Here is a 6,261-nt window from a genome sequence, read left to right on the forward strand (position 1 = left end):
AGTGAAATGAAATGTAGACATTTTGAAATTTCCCATCAGAAGAAAAACTTAATTAGACATTGGAATTTTTCACAGCATGGGAGTAATAAATTTGAATTAGTCTTGCTTGGAAGCAAGCCTTTGCTCAGCTATTCCAGTTTTTCTTCCATATTTACCAGAAGCTTGGGCTACTTCAACCCATGCAGGAATCTGACTCCAAATATAGGCTGTAATGTCTCCAGTCTGAGGAGACCTAACCATTTCCTTCGTTCTACAGCTTTTCAGAGCATTATGTTTTTGTTGTTCTGGGTGACAAGTATGGCTTGCTGTGCTCTCAGAAGAAATGGTGTTGGCAGCTTGTCCTGCTCATCATCAACACCTTTGCCTGCAGCAGCTCTCAGGGAAATGCACAAGCTAAAGAAGGGTGAACTGGGGAGCAAGGCCTGAAGGCAGTGCAGGTGGTCTTGACCCTGTTCACCAAATCAGCACACAAAACAAAGTAAAAGAAGAGGATACACCACTACCAATTCTTCACACCTCCACAACACAGCAAACGAGTCCTTTGGCAAGAATTTTCTGCACCTCTGACAAAACTCTGGCTGGTGTTTGCTGCTGCTGGGGCTTTCGGAGAGAGTTTCTCATACACCCAGCCTGGGGTATACTGTGCCTCTGGACAGGTTTTTGCTCAGTTCACCTGTAAAATACACAGCTTAACACCTAGGACTATTTTCAATTCAGTCTTTACTACCTATTTGTTGTATTTGTTGTGTTCACAGGCTAGGGGAGAAGTGTCTTAAGCTTTAATGCATTACTTTAAATAAAATATTCCCATTGATAGTATCTACAGCAAATATTTACAGAGTTAACAAACACAAACTATTGTCATTCCACACAGAAAGTTACAAGCATCAAAGATTTCTGTTTTATTTGGAGATGTACCAGATTAGTTCCAGGGGCACTTATGCAACACAGAATCCTAGAGATAATTTTTTTCCACCTGTACTTGGTACAACAATTTTTTCCTCCATTCATTTGCTATTTTCTTTGTGAGTTATGCATGTACAGACTAAAGAAACTAAAAGAACTAAAACTAAAAGAAGCTATCTGATCTGAGTAGGTATTTTGGTAAATATTGCACCATTGATTATCCATGGCCTTGCATTTCAGTATCGGCCACTGAAATCCATCCCAGCCCCAGGGCAGCAGCATTCCACACCACCTCCCTGCTCTCCAGCCAGGGCTGCTGACTTTGGAACTGCTGACACAAACTTCATCGACACATTTCTGATTCAAGCCTGAATCATATTTTAGTACAGTGTTTTCTTGTTTGTGTTTTAAAAAAGTTCTCTGCTGTTCTGCCTTTGTGTGCGTGTGTGTGTGTCCCAAATTTCCCTTTTTCTTTATTCCAGTCATACACCACTGCTTTCTAGCACAGCAGGGGAAGTGGAATGGTCAGGGACTGAAAGGGAACTGACTCTAAATTACCTTCTCTCCTCCAGTGGGTGTGTAAGGCAGTAGGCTAGAAAAGGAAGAGCCAGTTCTTACACTTTTGTGAATAAAGATATTTTAATTGCATAACAATCTCCACACACAGGACAAACTTCGACAGTGTCTCACACCCATAGTCAATGGCTCCAGAGCAGTATCAGGAAGAGTTCTTCTGCTCCCAGCCTGATCAAGAGCCTTATAGTGCCAGAGGTGGTGTCTTAGAACTTTACAGTAACCTACATAAAGTGAAACTTTAAGCAAATTCCCATAATGCTGGGAACCAGATGTTTACAACAACCTCACAAAGGCACTTTTATAATTGCCTTTCAGGTAGGAGAGCTGGAACAGAGAGATATGTTCCATGGCACCTTAAAAAAATCAAGCTCCAAACTAAGAGGAAAAGATTAGAAATTGAAAAAAAGAAGTCTTCCTGACTAAAACTAAACGGACCTCTATGATTTGTCCAATAAATAAAAGGTGAATTAGTCTGCAGGGTTTGGTGCCTTTTCTGCTTATTTTTTAATACAATTTCTTATGTGATAAGAGCAAGGAGTGGAGAGAAATTTAGTTCCTGAATGTTTTCTGCCCTAGGTGTAAACGAGCAGGTGTGAAGTGTGTTACAGGTCAGCCTGCAGCCACCATCAGGAAGCAGCTTTAGCTTTCCTTGCACTGCTTTTCTCCCTTCTAAGAGGTAAACCAATGATGCTTGGGGACCATATACTGCACAGGCAAACCTGCTGGAGAGAGGTCTACAAACCTCCTATAACAGAAGAGAACAGAAAATTTATTTTCTAAGCTAAAACAGAAGTGACAAACACTGGGAATTTGAGAGTGGTTTTGGCTTATCTTGTAAATACTTCTGGATTTTTCTGTGCACAGCCTTCTGTAGCCAAGTGCAATATGCTGAAAGCTAGCTGGGTAACAGCATGCTCCATGCTTAGGACATAGGAACAGCATGTTTTTGTTTACTTATTCAAATAGCAGTAGGGGTGAGGTTGCTCAAAAAACAATTCTACTAAAAGGAACTAATTTTTTTTTAAGTACACTCAGCATTTTGTGATTCATTTAGGCAGCCACCTGTGAAAATGCTAAATTAATTTGTTGAGGGGTTTTTCAATTAATATGCATTATTTCACAGGTAATTTTTAAAATATAAAAAGAGTAAGAGCAATTTTCAAAATAAGAGTGTTCAAATCAATAACAAGGTTTTATCTCCAGGTGAAGCCCATCCAATCTTTTCAGAGAAGCCTCTCCTAGCTTCTACTGCCTTGCCCACATTACACTACTGCATTTCACAAAACAGATGTTCACAGACCACCTTGGCTGCGCTGCCCCCATTGCCTCCTGCTGACAGTCAGCCTGTCCAGCCAGTGGGAGGACAGAGGGGGCAGATGTAGGTAACACCACTATCCCAACTCAGTGTTACATCTACAGCTTGGTCATGGTTTGCTGCCTTACATGAGAATATTTCCATTGCAGTCTCCTAAGTGATGCAGCTGTTCTGAAAGCTTGCAGGAAAGCATTTTGGTCAGCATCTTTCCTATGGGCTTGAGATACTCATTTCTTCATCCTTACTGAAACACAGGTATTTCCACTTCCACCTAACCTAGCATGTGCATTAGAAACTCCTACAAGCTGAGACCAGCTGTTTTATTTTTGTGCAATTTGTTAAAATATTAGTTCAAAACAAATCCCCTGACCACGTCACAGCACACCAGTGGCCACACCACCTTGTTGCTTGAAGCACTGATATGTCTGTTGTGACAAAATGCATTATCAAACCAGTGTCTGCCCATGATGAGACCTTCTTGCTCTAAGCATTGCTCCCTGATGCTTTCAAGAATGCAACATAAAATGTGTATTCTCTTGCAAGGAAAAGTTCATCTCACAAAAGATTTTAAACCCTAAAAAGCATGCCATTTTGGAAAAAAAAATCCTAACATATTGTATGAGAAAAGCGGTAACATGGTTAGCTGAGACCACATCTTCACGGGTGGGCATAAATGGAAATCTCGGTAACAGGGCAAACTACTCTGTACTTGCACTGCCAATGCTTGGGTACCTCAGCATTTGCTAAAGGGCAACTTCTGCTTTGTATTAAATGCCCAGATTCACGCAAACTTTTAAGTTGGAAAATAAATGAATGGGTCACCCACTCAAAAACCTGGAAAATGACAAAGTTGTCAACTTGGAAAGACGCTTCTGAAGGTGGAAGTGACCTGATCATCACAACAAAATAAGCAAAACCACTTAAGAACAGGGAATGACACATTGTTTTAAGTAAAACATGATGCCATTTCATGTTGTTTACCCACCCTCATTCCAGGTACCAAGACACAAAAGAGACTGTGGTCTTTTTCATAGCCTGTGTTTCATTTAATTCCAAGTTCAAAGACACCTTTTACTTTAAAAACAGAACCCAGTAGAACTCCTCATCCGACTGGAAACAATCATGGATGTTTATTTTGTCATCAGTTCAACCCCATATGGTTCTCCCATCTCTAAAGTTCTGCTGTGTCCTGCCAAAAATCACTTGCAAGTATCTTGTGACAGTCTAATGGGAACAGAAGTGCTGATAATAGTGAAACACCAGGACAGCTTTGCTGAGGTTGGAATGAACTGCAAGCACCCTACTTGTCCTAGAAGTCAGATTCTTGTATTGCCCCCATGCAGCCCATGCTAGCCTTCTCTATCAAATCTGATAAAGTAAATACTCTTAGCTGTTGGTCAGTCTTCGTCCAGCAATTGGGATTTTTCCCCCAGTACTTTAGTCCAGAAGTCTTACACAGACCCTTCTTCCTAGGGGATGTAATTAGACTTTTTGTCAAAACCATTTAAAATTGGGCTGTCTTGGTGGTGATGGGGAGAGAATGAAGAGAGTAGCATGTGATTCAACAACAAATATTCCAGTGCAAAAGAAGCATAGGCCATGACAATTGAGAGTGATGAGTCTGACCCATTCTGCTGCAACTTACCTGAATAATTACCTTACCATGTTTCAGAAAGAGAAGTGAGATTAACAAAGCTTGGTCTCTTTAATTTATACCAAAACAAGTATTTTCAACACATACGAAATCTGCAGACTCACTGATCTCCCTTAGGGAAATCTGCTTCTTCAAATTCACCATTTCCAAAACAAAAAAGATCCAAGAATCTGGATATTTCTAGGTTCTCAGTAACACTCTTGGATAGTGCTGGAGTTGAACTTTGCTTGCACAAACTTCCAGTTTGTACCAGTTATAGTAGAGGTTTATCTGTGTAGTTGAGCAAGAATGTTTTCAGACTCTTTAGATAGCTCTGGATGACTGAGGAAGTGGGGCACCTTGGGGAACCCCTTCCACCAGGGTACTGTAGACAGCAACTGGATACCAAACACAAGCAGAAAAATTCAAGACAACACCAATGCTCTCAGAAATGCTTCAAAGTACTCCCCTATGGCAAAAATATTGTAACAGTGCCAGAAATCAACCACACTGTCATTTATCCAATACCTTATTTATAGAAGGGGGACATGGAGGAGGAAACCAAGAGCTGGGATTAGTGGAGGCAGGCAAAGTCTGAAGGTAAAGAAGCAAGTTACAGTACTAGCAGATTCATATCATGGTACTGATGGGGAAACAAGAAAAAGTAGTCAATTGTAGATTTCAAGTCAACAAAGAAATTAAGGCTTTTCTCCCTCAGGAAGGGGAGAATTGAACATACAGTGTCACTTTCCTCTAGTTTTTCCTACTTTGTGACTTTTCACAACTTTCTATCCTAGTTAGTCTGCTAATATTTTTCCCAACCAGGAGTGCTCATTTATGTAATATACAATTCAGAGTACTTTTTCTCATTCTTTTAACTATATAAATTCACCCAGTAAACATTTTAAATTTCAAATCAGCATTTTTAAGGTAAAGTTTTATTTTGTGTTTCTCTTAGAACTGTGACCAACTTAGCTGACAGTCCCTAGAATCTTAGGGCTAACTTCAGGGCTACCATGATTGTGCTTTTTTTCTTTAACCACACAGCCCTCAATTTGTGAATTTATATTTCTCTGAATGGCTTGCTAGGGTTTTTTTCAGTGTGTGTGGGTTTTTTGGTTTTTGGGAGGTTTTTTTGTTTTGGTTTGTGTTGAGGACTCTCCACGTGTTGAGACACGAGGCTTGACTCCATTTCAGAAGGCTGATTTATTATGTTAAATATTATATTAAAATACTACATTAAAGCTATACTAAAGAACAGAGAGATCACAAGGCTACAACAAGAACAGAACAGAACAGAATAACAAAAATCCTGTGACTGCTCACAGCCTTGGCACAGGTGGCTGTGATTGGTCATCAATGGAAAACAATCCACATGGACCAATCACAGATGCACCTGTTGCATTCCACAGCAGCAGATAGGAATTGTTTACCTTTCTCTCCTGAGGCTCCTCAGCTTCTCAGGAGAGGAAAAATCCCAGCAAAGGATTTTTCATAATATCATGGCTACAGGTTTGGATTCTTTTTGTTTTTTGACAAGAAGAGGATTTTAATCTTAAAAGAACAGCAGTTTTTAAATATTTGTTTACTTAACATTATAGTCTTCCTTCACAATTCCAAATGTGAAGAATGCAGGAACACCTAAGTGACAGACATTCCCATGTCAAATTCCCTTCAAAAACACACACTGGAGAGAAAGGCAGGATCGTGCTCTGAAAGCAGCAGTTACATGGCTGATGTCATGCTCCCCTCTACTGGCTATCATAAGAAGCACTGTTATCTCTTAACATTCTGAAGTTTTCCCTTAAAAACCAAAACAGTGTACAAGTGA

Source organism: Onychostruthus taczanowskii, unplaced genomic scaffold (assembly GCF_017590055.1).
Source record: "Onychostruthus taczanowskii isolate IOZ18803 unplaced genomic scaffold, ASM1759005v1 scaffold5, whole genome shotgun sequence".
NCBI classification, from domain to species: domain Eukaryota; kingdom Metazoa; phylum Chordata; class Aves; order Passeriformes; family Passeridae; genus Onychostruthus; species Onychostruthus taczanowskii.